The sequence below is a fragment of the Bos javanicus genome, chromosome 8 (genome assembly GCF_032452875.1).
Source record: "Bos javanicus breed banteng chromosome 8, ARS-OSU_banteng_1.0, whole genome shotgun sequence".
In the NCBI taxonomy this organism is placed as follows: domain Eukaryota; kingdom Metazoa; phylum Chordata; class Mammalia; order Artiodactyla; family Bovidae; genus Bos; species Bos javanicus.
In genome coordinates, this window is record NC_083875.1 from 89268293 (window position 1) to 89281744 (window position 13452).

The following is a 13452-nucleotide window of genomic DNA, read 5'->3' on the forward strand; positions in this document are numbered from 1 at the left end:
CTGCACGCTCAAAGGCAGAGGATGGCCAAGCCAGCCACCTAAATCAGTCGGCCCAGTCCTCATTCCTAACAGATAAACAGACAACCAAGAATTACTGGGCACCTGGGAAAACCCATAGTAATGACAGAGAGGAACTGACTGACCATGAAGAAACCCTGACAACTTGAGAACAGAAGAGAATGTCATAGAAATTCTAAGTAGCTTCCCCACATGTTGGAGACAGTATTGAAATCAGAAAAAGAAACAAACTGCTATTGAAATAATTAAGTATTTAGATGAAGTGTAGGGGTATCTGCAATTAGAAATGCATGTTTCAAAATGAGATGGATTAATGGCTGGATATGCAGATGAATAGATGCCTGGACAAAAAGTAATCATTTGCTAGTAGTAGAATTGGCAGTAGGTATTCATGTGTTCAGGCTTCCCAGGTAGCTCAACGGGTAAGGAATATGCCTGCAATGCTGGAGCCACAGTAGACAGATGCCCTGGAAGAGGGCATGGCAACCCACTCCAGTATGCTTGCCTGGAGAATCTCATGGACAGAGAAGCCTGGAGAGTTATGATCCATAGGGTTGCAAAGAGTCAGACAGGACTGAAGCGACTTAACACACATGCATGGATTCATCCAGTTCACCATCTAGCAACCAGGAGCCTGGGAGAAGGGATAGCAGAAGCTGAAAGATGTCAACAGCGTTTTGGAACCTAGAAAATGGATGAATCAACTTAGCAGGCCAGAAGGGAGAAGATCAAGACAATTTTGCCACAGAACCCAGAAAGTCTTGGGAATCAGAGACCTCTGGTGTGGAGGTAACCAATAACGGGAGAACTGGGCAAAAACCTAAGAAGCAGTGAGACTCCCACGTCCACTTCCCATTCTGCTACCATCTGTCCTCAGTGATGCCAAGGACAAGGGAAGGCAAGGGCACAAAAGTGGAAGTCTATTGTAGGGGGAAAGAAAACCCTCTGGCCCTTCCATGCCCAGCCTGAGAATGGGCAGCAGGCTTATTCCCACCTGGTCCAGGTAGGAAATCAGAGGGTTCTTCCCCAGGGAAATGAACAGCCAAAGAGAAAACATGTATTGACACAGAAAGCCAGGGTCCCAGAGAAGTGTGGGGTGCCACCCAAGCTCACCACCGTGAAGTTCTCAAAGGGCAGTCAGGAATCCTTGGGCTGAGTGTGCAGCCACAGGGTCACCACAAAGGAATCGTTAGACCTGAAAGGAACACGCAAACAAATCAACCCACCTAGGAAAAGAGGAAATAGAGAAAAGCACATAGCATTCAAAAATTTCCCCTAAAGCTAAAATTAAGACCCTCAGAAAAAAGAAGAAGACACGATACCTTCATGAGTAAGAGCTCTTGGAAATTTAAAATTCAGATAGCCAAAATGAAAAGGGTAATAGAAGTGCTCAGAGAAAAAGTAGAGGGAATCTAAAAGTAACACAGAAGGCCAAAGGATGGATGGTAGAAGGGAGAAGCTGGGAAAATTAGAGTCAGTTCATAAAGACCCATTATCTGAATAACAGGAGTTACAGAGAAAGAAAAGTCAGAGGAAAAGAAATTAGTGAAGATTTAATTCACAGTTTTTCTAGAGTGATAAAACATGAAAAACACCCACATCTAGGTATGTCATGAAACTTCAGAGAAACAGGGGCAAAGAGCAGATTCCAACCCAATCCAGAGAGAAACAGGCCACGACAGAGTTCTAAGGCTCAGGATGGCCTCAGCCACACACAGCATCAGGAGCTGCTTGAGAAGGAGGTAAGGCCCTTCAAATGTCCAACCTAGAATTTTGCTCTGACCAGGCATCTCACCAAGGCCACTGGGAGGAAGGGGTTACTCCATCAAAAGGAGGGAGCCAGCTAAGAAAGCAAGGTGTGGGCCTACTGAATAGCGGAGCCAGTCCAGGGGAGAGGCAGTCTGGACCAGGGACAGGGGGACCCTGGCCTGCCTCACACCAGGAATGGGACAGACAGCAGACAGCTCTGAGAAGCACGTCTTTAGGAAGAAACAAGGTCACAAGAAATGAGCAGCATCAAACTGATGGAACAGACTATCTCTGTTATGCTGGAGGCATGTGCTCGGAAGGAAAAAGCATTAGAAATTCTGGAGGAAAACAGCAAACTGAGCAGTTCCAGGACTCAGAGGAATGAACAAAAGGAGAAAACAAGGTCTGCTCATCCTGGCCTTGGGGACATTACTCTTCAAGATCAAGTTGGCGGCCCAGGATGACATTTCCTTCCCTGGGAAGCTTCTGTCCATCACTCATTCTTCGGGGAATGACAGCCGCAGACTCGTGATCACATACTTGGCCCTTCTAGTTATTCTGTTTTTTCCATCAGTCTATATGGATTTCAATACAGAACATTCAAAATGTAAAAAAACAACCCCGTGGCAAGTGGGTGGGGAATAAAGATGGTGGGTCAGTGGGAGGAGAGGAATGGGTACTTGTTTCTCATCTCACTCAAATGGAACAGCCTAAGATGAGTGAGAAGCAAAACCCTCAAGAAATAAACACTCGACGCCTGTGTTGGACAATAAACAGACAACCAATAGAAAACCTCAAAATAGCACACGTATTTTTTAAATTTGGGGGGGCAACAAGAGGTATGGGAACAATCTCTCACCCCAAGAAGCCGTTAGCTACCATCTAATGCTGATAAATCAGGAAACAGAGATATAACACCTTCTGTCAGTTTAAGGAGGTAATTATGAAAATCCAAACATGATTTCTCTGGGGTTTGGAATAGGAGGTAGGGTGAGAATTTCATTTAAAATGTACTTCTGTGTTGTTGGAGTAAACTGTTTTCCCCCTGTACACGTGTTGCTTTGATCGTGGTCTAAAAGAATGAAGTAGGGCTGTATGTATGCACATTGAAATGTGTCCATGAGTGAACTGCAGAATGAAAATTAATTGTACAGTCCCACTTACAAATAAATAACAGAGAACAAAAGATGCAAATTCATACCAAACCATTTAAAATAATATGTGCATGTTTACATGCTTGTTTAAGGGGAAACAGGTCTGGGAAGAAGCACTAAAAGTACTAAACTTGATTGTGCTAGAAAACTGGGAAAGAAGGAAGGTTGTCATTTCTTTTGTTGTGGTTGTTTACTTCTGTTTAATTTGATTCCTTTTGAGACGTTTGCATAATAATTTTGAAACATGCTTCCCTGTTTGCTCAGCAGTTAAAAAATCCGCCTGCCAGTTCAGGAAACTGAGGTTCGATCCCTGATCTGGGAAGATCTCACACGCTGCAGAGCAACTAAGACCATATGCCACAATTACTGAGCCTGTTCTCTGGAGCTGCAACTACAGAAGCCCTCACGCCCTGAAGCCCATGCTCCAAAACAAGAGAAGCCACCTCAGTGAGAAGCCCACAAACCTCAACCAGAGTGTAGCCCCTCTCGCTGCAACTAGAGAAATGTCTGCATGCAGCAATGAAGACCCAACACAGCCAAAAATTAAAAAATAATAAAAAATAATTTTAAAGCATAAATAGATGCAGTTCTACACTGTAGAGTGCTTTCTGCTGAAACTAGTTTTCGCTAGTATCTCCTTCTTTGGAATCTCATGCACGCTAGCATTTTGCCTCAATAATAGAGAATTTCACCTTGATTTTAGTTAAAACTCTGTCTTCTCAAACATACTTTCTTTCAAGACGATTTTGGTTCTGTTAAATAAAACACCAGCCGAGCGCATTTTGCAAGCAGGCATGAAATGCTGGTACTGGGGAGAGCTATCTACGTGCTCCCCTTCAGGGACCAGACAGCCTGATGGTGGAGTCCTGGATGGTGGCAGGTTTGATGGACTCATAATACTTAGACAGTGGCCTGATTTGAAAACAGCTTTTATTTCTGCAATAAAAATGAAAGTACTTTTGACTTCTGCTAGCAATTCCAGCGGAGAAGGCGATGGCACCCCACTCCAGTATTCTTGCCTGGAGAATCCCAGGGACGGGGGAGCGTGGTGGGCTGCCTGTCTGTGGGGTTGCACAGAGTCGGACACGAGTGAAGCGACTTAGCAGTAGCAGCAATTCCAGAGTTCTTACAACAGAATCTTCCAATTCAGCTTTTTCTTAAAATCTATCAAAACTGGAACATAACAGGTAGGTTATTGTCATTTGTGGGCATGTGGTGTTTTCATTCCAAGCGAATTATTTCCCTCTCCTGCTGGGAAATAAACAACACAGAGCGCTCAGTATTCAGCGAGGGCTTTCATCAGATATGATGAAGGATCTTGAATGAAAAGGAAAGGCAGCTGCAGAGACTCACTCCGACAGATAATAAGTCAAGCTTAGCGATGCTGTGAGAGGGAGGTTGTCAATCTCCAGAAGTCCTTAGTGAACAGTCATAGACAGAGAAAACCAGGGGATGGAACAATGGCAATGAGGTCTCCAACTTTTCTCTTTGAAGACTAATTCTTTGTACCTTCCAAATCATGGACTAATCAGATGGGGGTCTAGACCACAGAGTTCCCTGTCCCCAGGATATTCAAGGTGGGCAAGAGAGTGAGGGGCAGTCTTCAGTTCTCAAGGCAGGTGGCTTACCCACCATGTGGTCTGGTCACTGTCTGGTTTTGCACAAAAACTTCTGACACGTTTGTGTGTAGAAAGTGCCACCAGGAAGTCCCAAAGCCAGAGTTCAAATCCTGTCTCAGTGAAGAGGTGGATGAAGAATGAATGAAACCGACCTGACTCTCTTTCCTCCCTGACAAATGAGGCCAGCATGCCCTGCCTGTGTGTTTATATTGGGAAGCCCAAGCCCTGGAGTGCCAGAGACACAACTCTGCCCGCTGGTGCCTCTGCCCAACAGGAATGTTCCAGTGTGGGTGGGAAGCTCAACCAACTCCAGGCTGGCCTCTAGCGAGAGTTGAGGCCAATAGTTTTCCAAAGCAGTTATTTCATTTTACATTCTTACCACCATTTTTAACTACATGACGCTTTTCCTTTTTTTTTTTTTTTTGCATTATGTATTTACATTAAAAAACTTTTTTTGCCTGCACTGGCTCTTTATTTTGATGTGGGGGCTCTTTATTGCAGTGGGTGGGTTTCTCTAGTTGTGACTAGCAGGCTTATTTAACCTGTGGCACGTGGGATCCCAGTTCCCCTGCCAGGGATGGAACCCATGTCCCCTGCATTGGAAGGTGGATTTTTAACCACTGGACTACCAGGGAAGTCCCGGGAGGTATTTCTGATTGACCTATAACTCACAAAAATATAGAAATCCCCAAGGCAGAACTCAATGAATTTCGTCACATGTATACATTTGACTAACCACAACCCGGGTCCAGATAGTGCATTTTCCACCCGCTGTGCTTTACAGACAGAACATACAATGTGGGCTGTTTTGGATCTGATGTCTTTTACTCAGAACTATACCTAAGAGGGGCTTCCCAGCTGTTGCTAGTGGTAAAGAGCCCACCTACCTGCTCAGGAGGCATAAGCGATGTGGGTTCGATCCCTGGGTCAGAAAGATCCCCTGGAGGAGGGCATGGCAACCAACATGAGTATTCTTGCCTGGAAAACCCCCATTGACAGAGGAGCCTGGCAGGCTATAGTCCATAGGGTTGCAAAGAGTTGGACACAACTGAAGCCACCCAGCACACATATCTAAGAGACTCCTCATTTCATGTGTGGAGTTCTTTCCTTTTCATCACTGTTATTCCATTGTGGGAATATACCAGGATGGCTTGGTCTTTCTACTGTTGATGCCCACTTGGATTGCTTCTAATTTGAGATCATAACAACAAAGCATGAGCAACGCCATGAGCATTTTTGCACATGATTTTCAGTGAACAAATCCATTTAATTTTGTTGGGATTCTACCCAGCAGAGGAATTGCTAGGTTACACAGCATATGTGTGTTTAACTTTAGTAGTCCAGCTAAATATTTTTCCAAAGCAGCTATTTCATTTTACATTCCTACCAGCAATGTACAAGAGTTCCAGTTGCTCCACATCCTCACCAACTCTTGACATTCTTGACTCAAGACCTTCTAGTGGTTGAGTAGTGTTCCACTTACATTTATCACAGCACTAACTACACTAGACTGTGTTTATGGCAGTTTCTAATTGTCCACCCATACCTAGTTCCCCTTCCTTAATGTAATAGGTTTTCAGCTGGACATGTAGTCACTCAGTTAGCAACTACACGTCCAAACCTTCCTTGAAGCTACATGTGGTCCCAGGACCGAGTTCTGGTCAGTGGTGTGGAGAGAGGTGATGCATGCTACCTTCTGGACTATATTGCATGAGGATGCTCTTCTTTCCTCCAGCTGGATGAGATGGCCTAGCTGCATACAGTCCCAGTCTACTCATCTACTTCTGGCAACATTACATAAGATGTATATAACTTCTATTTTGGTGAAACCACTGTGTTTTATGTCTCTTTACTGCAGCAGGAAGCACCGCTCCCCAAAGAGCACACTGTGATGATGACTCACTTACCCTCTGACTCCTCTACAGTTGGATGGTGTTGCTTTTGTCTGCTCAGCACATCTGTTCACTAGGGTGCTGCTTCTTGCCCAGCCCTGAAGTTTAGTGAGATTATTAATCAAACTCCATCGAGGATGTAGGCAGGTAGCTCAGATCTGACTGCTGGTGGTTCTACAGCCCTGGGCATGAGACCCAACCAAGCCAACCAAAGTCTTTCCATGAGAGTTGTAGTCTGGTGAGAGTCTTTATCATTGTTTTGAATTGAGGCTGCCATTAGCCTTGTGGCAGGATAGTGAAGCTAACACGCAAGCAGAACCACAGTCAATCAGAGAGAAGAAGGAAAGGAGTCAGCAAGAGGAGGAAGGCCATCAGTTGTATCTCAGCCCCTGGATCTAGCTGTACCTTCAGCACCTTTAGATGTAAACGAGCCAAGAGTTTGAGCTGGATTTCTGTCACTTGCAACCAAGAGTCCTGTCTCTTTTATGAATGCACTGAACAAGTTTGAGGGTGATTTTATACAAGCACTGTGCTAGATACAGGGGATCCAAAGTCCTTTCCCTTTAAAATGGCAATCTTGATCTGGATAGAGAGCCCATACAGATGGAATCCATTGGAAAGAAAGGGTTACATTCATTCCTCCCCCACCCCCAACCCCCATCCCGCCCCCAACCCCCCCCAACTAACTTCTAACTAAAAGTAACTTTATTCAAAATATCAGTGCAGGCAACAGAATGCAGTCATGTTAGCTGTCATAAACATTTTCACATCACGTCTCAAATTACTGGGCAACTTTGTCATGACTTCAAAATTACTAGTTATCAGGCTTGCTGCTAGAGCATGTTACTTAATGTGTAAATAACAGAGCAAATGGGTCACATTTTGAGATATTTAGATAACCGGATTTCAGTACAATAGGTTTCCAGTCTAATCCTGTATTTTTACTTTATGAATTTAAAAGCATATTCTGAAAAGAGGTCAAGATTTCACTAAGCTCTGGAAGCTCCAAATGAAGATCAAACTAAAAAGAAACACACCAAGAAACAATAGTAGCGAACCCTGGAGCAGCAGTGATTGAGAGCCTTGCAAGGTGGCATTACAGTGGGAGGAGATACCCTGCTGTGCCCGGAGGTGTGGGTGGGGATAGGGTTGAAGACATGATGCTCCAGCTGACCACTCTGACAGGCCTTTAAAGTGCCAGCTCAAGCAGCTGGTGGCGGAAGTGGCCTTTGGGGGTCAGGAAGGCATTGCTATTGCAGGTCAACTGAGGACACCAGCTCTGGTTAAACTTAATGGTCAGCCAGGGCAGCAGGCCAGCATCCTGTTCAGTGTCCCCAGTTTCCACTCTCCCTGGTTCCAACTGGGGTAGTGCTCAGTGGCTTTCACCGGCTCTGCTCTCAGGAATAAAATAAGACAGAAGAAGCCTTGATAAACCACCCTTTTCATTTAGCAACAGGGAAAGTGCTGGGGAAGGGTGTGCATGAGGGCTAGATTACACCCCTTAACCAGAGTAAGTTAGTACTCCACGCTCTGACAGCTAAAATAGTACTCAGGGCACCCAGAACAATGAGGACAGCTCCAAGGCCTTCATTTATATGCTGCTGCTGGAAAGCAGCTTTCAAGAGAGGAGCCCTCCATTTCCTGTGGGGGGCCCCAGGACAGCAGTGGGGCAGGAGGGTACTGGGGGCTCCCGACCATTCCCTCCACAGCTGAAAAGGGTGTTCTGGTGACAAGGGTCCTGGTGGAGGCACTTTGAGGACCTTTCATCTTAAGGAGGCTGCCAGGAAGTGGGCCTTCTCTAGGGTGAGGGAAGGAACCATGAGGTGTGGGGTGACAGTCATGCCATCAGCAGTCCCAGCAACTACAGGGGAGGCTGTTCCCATGCACCCCAGAAGCACTCTTCCATCACATTCAAAAGGTGGGAATGCAAGTTGGTACAGCCACTGTGAAAACCAGCATGGAGGTGTCGCAGGGGGAAGTAAATTCTGACTCCATGTTGAAACGGTTTCTTTGACTTGCTTTCCGCTGCTTTTGTTATTATAATTACACATAATGGCCTGCCTCAGAGAATCCTACCCCTCTGCCTAACTATTAAACTAAAGTGCCTTTGTTCAGAACCCTGTCTGCCTGTAGATGGCAGGAAGGAAAAAACTAACACATCACTCTGCCTGAGGCTTGCCATCTAGGAGATATTTGCAAGATTAATGGCATTTTTTTTTACTTTGTTTCCTCACTGCCCCCCATCTCTAATCCATAAAAAAACCTGACATCCAGACCCCAACCAGATGGTTATTTTCAGACATTAGTCTGCCATCCTCTTGGTCAGCTGGCTTTCTGAATAAAGTCATATTCCTTGCCTCAACACTTCGTCCCTTAGATTCACTGGCCTCTCATGTAGCGAGCAGAGTGAGCTTGGACTCAGTAACAGAGGTTCCTCAGAAAACTAAAAATAGAATTACCATATGATCCAGCAATCCCACTCCTGGGCATATATCCAGAGAAAAGCATAATCCAAAAGGATACATATGCTCCAGTATTAACTGCAGCGCTATTCACAATAGTGAAGACATGGAAACAACCTAAATGTCCACTGACAGATAAATGATAAAGAAGATGTGGTGCATACATACAGTGGAATATTACTCAGCCATAAAAAGAACGAAATAATGCCATTTGCAGGCACATGGATACAACTAAAGATTATCATACTAAGTCAGAAAGACAAATACCATTTGTTATCACTTATATGTGGAATCTAAAACATGATCCAAATAGAAACAGACTCATGGACATAGAGAACAGCCTTGTGGTTGCCAAGGGCTGGGGGGTGGGGGAGAGATGGAGTGGGGGGTGGGGGAGAGATGGAGTGGGAGGTTGGAGCTAGCAGATGTAAGCTTTTATACACAGAACGGATAAACAATAAAGTCTCACTGTACAGCACAGGGAATTATATTCAATATCCTATGATAAATCATAATGGAAGAGAATATATAAAACAATGTATATATATGTGTGTGTGTGTGTGTGTGCGTGTGTGTATAATCAAATCACTCTGCTATACAGCAGAAATTAGCACAACATTGTAAATCAACTGCACTTCAATTAAAAAAAATAGTTCAGATATGTGAGGGGATAAAAATACATTAAAGTTTAAGAGAAGTTACTTCTTGGTGGTAAAACCAAAAATGTAAACAAATAAATAAATTCTGGTGTAAAACAAAAGACATTTTCCCAGACCTGGATCAGAGGCTCCCCAGGCATTATCATCTCAGCCCCCAGGACTCATTTCTCCAGGGGCCATTGCCCTTTATTTTAACAATGTACTAACCCCTTGCTCTCAGGTTTGGGCTTTGGGGCTACACCCCTGGCTTCAGGAAAAATGCACAGGGCTAGCTCTTCCAGGAAACTTTTCCTCCCTTACTTTTCCTCTGAATATGGAGTTCAAATACTCCGTATTCGGTTTTTAAAACTGCTCTCAGCCAACGCATGCAAGTTCCTCTGAGAATGGAGGAGCAGAGTGGGTGTCCCTCCTCGCATCCGTGGGGCCATGGTGGAAGCCCAATGTAGTGGTGCCACATACGCTGACACCTTGAGCTTCTTTTCACATGGGATTATATCATCTAGGCAGTCACTGCGCTCATCCACATGGAGATAAACCAACGTTCCGACCAGCCAGGCAGAGAGACTTCACAAAATGTGACCTAAGTATTCAAACATTTGGTATTGTGGGGGAAGCTGGAAAACAAATTGGTGGACAGGATGCCTTTGATGTGTATCAACCTAGAATTGATGCTTTTGAACTGTGGTCTTTGAGAAGACTCTTGAGAGTCCCTTGGACTGCAAGGAGATCCAACCAGTCCATTCTGAAGGAGATCAGTCCTGGGATTTCTTTGGAAGGAATGATGCTAAAGCTGAAACTCCAGTACTTTGGCCACCTCATGCGAAGAGCTGACTCATTGGAAAAGACTCTGATGCTGGGAGGGATTGGGGGCAGGAGAAGAAGGGGATGACAGACGATGGGATGGCTGGATAGCATCACTGACTCGATGTACGTGAGTCTGAGTGAACTCTGGGAGTTGGTGATGGACAGGGAGGCCTGGCGTGCTGCGATTCATGGGGTCGCAAAGAGTCAGACACAACTGAGCAGCTGAACTGAACTGAACCTAGAATTGGGGGTTCGGGTAGGGAGTGGGTCAAGCTGACAGAAGATTATCATCCCTGTGCACAGGGTTCCTTTGGTTATTCTTCTGTACCAGTTTAAAATGTCCCATGTGCGTGTGTGTGTGCTAAGTTGTTTCAGTCCAGTCAGGCTCTTTATGATCCCATGGACTGCAGCTGGCTAGGCTGCTCTGTCCATGGGATTCTCCAGGCAAGAATACTGGAGTGGGTTGCCATGCCTTCCTCTAGGGGATCTCCCCAACCCAGGGATCAAACACGTATCTCCCATAGCTCCTGCACTGCAGACAATTCTTCACTGCCAAGGCAGTGGGGAGGCCAGTCAGTTCAGTTGCTCAGTAGTGTCTGACTCTTTGCCACCCCATGGACTGCAGCATGCCAGGCTTCCCTGTCCATCACCAACTCCCAGAGCTTACTCAAACTCATGTCCATTGAGTCGGTGATGCCATCCAACCATCTCATCCTCTGTCATCCCCTTCTCCTACCTTCAATCTTTCCCAGCATCAGGGTCTTTTCAAATGAGTCACTTCTTCCCATCAGGTGGCCAAAGTATTGGAGCTTCAACTGCAGCATCAGTCCTTCCAATGAATATTCAGGACTGATTTCCTTTAGGATTGACTGATTTGATCTCCTTGCAGTCCAAGGGACTCTCAAGAGTCTTCTCCAACACCACAGTTCAAAAGCATCAATTCTTTGGAGCTTAGCTTTCTTTACGGTTCAACTCTCACATTCGTACATGGCTACTGGGAAGACCATGCTGCTGCTGCTGCTAAGTCGCTTCAGTCATGTCCGACTCTGTGCGACCCCATAGACAGCAGCTCACCAGTCTCCCCCGTCCCTGGGATTCTCCAGGCAAGAACACTGGAGTGGGTTGCCATTTCCTTCTCCGACGCAAGAAAGTGAAAAGTCCATGGGATTTTCCAGGCAAGAGTACTGGAGTGGGGTGCCATTGCCTTCTCCGGGGAAGACCATAGCTTTGACTATATGGACCTTTGTTGGTAATGTTTCTGCTTTTTAATATGCTTTCTAGGTTGGTCATAGCTTTTCTTCCAAGGAGTAAATGTCTTTTAATTTCACGGCTGCAGTCACCATCTGCAGTGATTTTGGAGCCCAAGAAAATAAAGTCTGTCACTGTTTCCATTGTTTCCCCATCTATTTGCCATGAAGTGATGGGATTGGATGCCATGATTTTAGTTTTTTGAATGCTGAGTTTTAAGCCAGGTTTTTCACTCTCCTCTTTCACTTTCATCAAGAGGCTCTTTAGTTCCTCTTTGCTTTCTTCCATAAGGGTGGTGACATCTGCATATCTGAGGTTATTGATATTTCTCTGGGCAATCTTGATTTCAGCTTGTGCTTCATTCAGTCTGGCATTTCATATGATGTACTCTGCATATAAGTTAAATTAACAAAGTGACAATATACAACCTTGACATACTCCTTTCCCAATTTGGAACCAATCTGCTGCTCCATGTCCGGTTCTAACTTTTGCTTCTTGACCTGCATACACGTTTCTCAGGAGGCAGGTGAGGTGGTCTGGTATTCCAATCTCTTGAAGAATTTTCCACAATTTCCTGTGATTCACACAGTGAAAGGCTATAGCATAGTCAATGAAGTTTTTCTGGAATTCTCTCTTTTTTTCTATGATCCAATGGATGTTGGCAATTTGATCTCTGGTTCCTCTGCCTTTTTCTAAATCTAGCTTGAGCATCTGGAAGTTCTCGGTTCACGTACTGTTGAAGACTAAATTGGAGAATTTTGAGCATTACTTTGCTAGCGTGTGAGATGAGTGCAATTGTGTGGTAGTTTGAATATTCTTTGGCATTGCCTTTCTTTGAGACTGGAATGAAAACAGACCTTTTCCAGTCCTGTGGTCACTGATGAGTTTTCCAAATTTGCTGACGTATTGAGTACAGCACTGTCACAGCATCATCTTCTAGGATTTGAAATAGCTCAACTGGAATTCCATTACTTACAGTAGCTTTGTTCGCAGTGATGAAATGTCTCATAATAGAAGATAAAACATTGATAAAAATAAAAAGGCAAACTGAGTCACTTTGTGTGGACCCGGATGAGTCCCTCCTGGGTGCTGGGTGGTGGGAAAATGCTGTCATCTCATCAGATCCTCCCTTATCTCCTTTATACAAATGAGGAAACACACTAGGAGAAGCTTATGATTGATTGTTGAAGGTGCTGAAGCTGGAAGCATTGACTCTGTGTCAGGCATATGATCAGTTTCTTTGCCGAGCCGCCCTCCACTCTGCAGACAAAGCAAACAGGGGTTCAGCGACCTTATTAAAGACAACGTGGAATGATCTAATGGCTGGAAAAGGTTCCAGGGGTCATCCTACTGTAGGCCCCCTCCAGCAATTTCCTGCAGTGGCCCCAGAACCTGTCTAGACACTGGCCATGTAGGACATGGTCCTCCAGGGGTGGCTGGCTCCTCTGGCAGGCAGATCTGCCAGAAAGCATTCACAAGTGGGAGGAAATCGACTCTCTAGTCTAATTTCCACCCATCTGTCCTCGTTCTGCCCTTCATAACCCCACAGGGTAATCCTTCTTCCCGGACAGTTTTGCAAATATTTGGATTCTGCCGTCTTGTGCTCTGCACACTGATCTTCCAGACTGAAGGTTCCCCACGTGTCAACTGCCCTCCCATGGCCTGCTGGTGGCTGTCCTTAGATCCCAAGCAAGGACACTGTATTCTAGATGGGTCGGACTAGTAAAGAACACAAGACAGCCCCCTGCCCTTGTATTTGCAATACTTGCTTTTATCCATCTTAAGAATGGGTTCCTTCTTGGGGTCTGGGATGCTGTTAAAACATATCTTCCCATCAGGTTTTAATC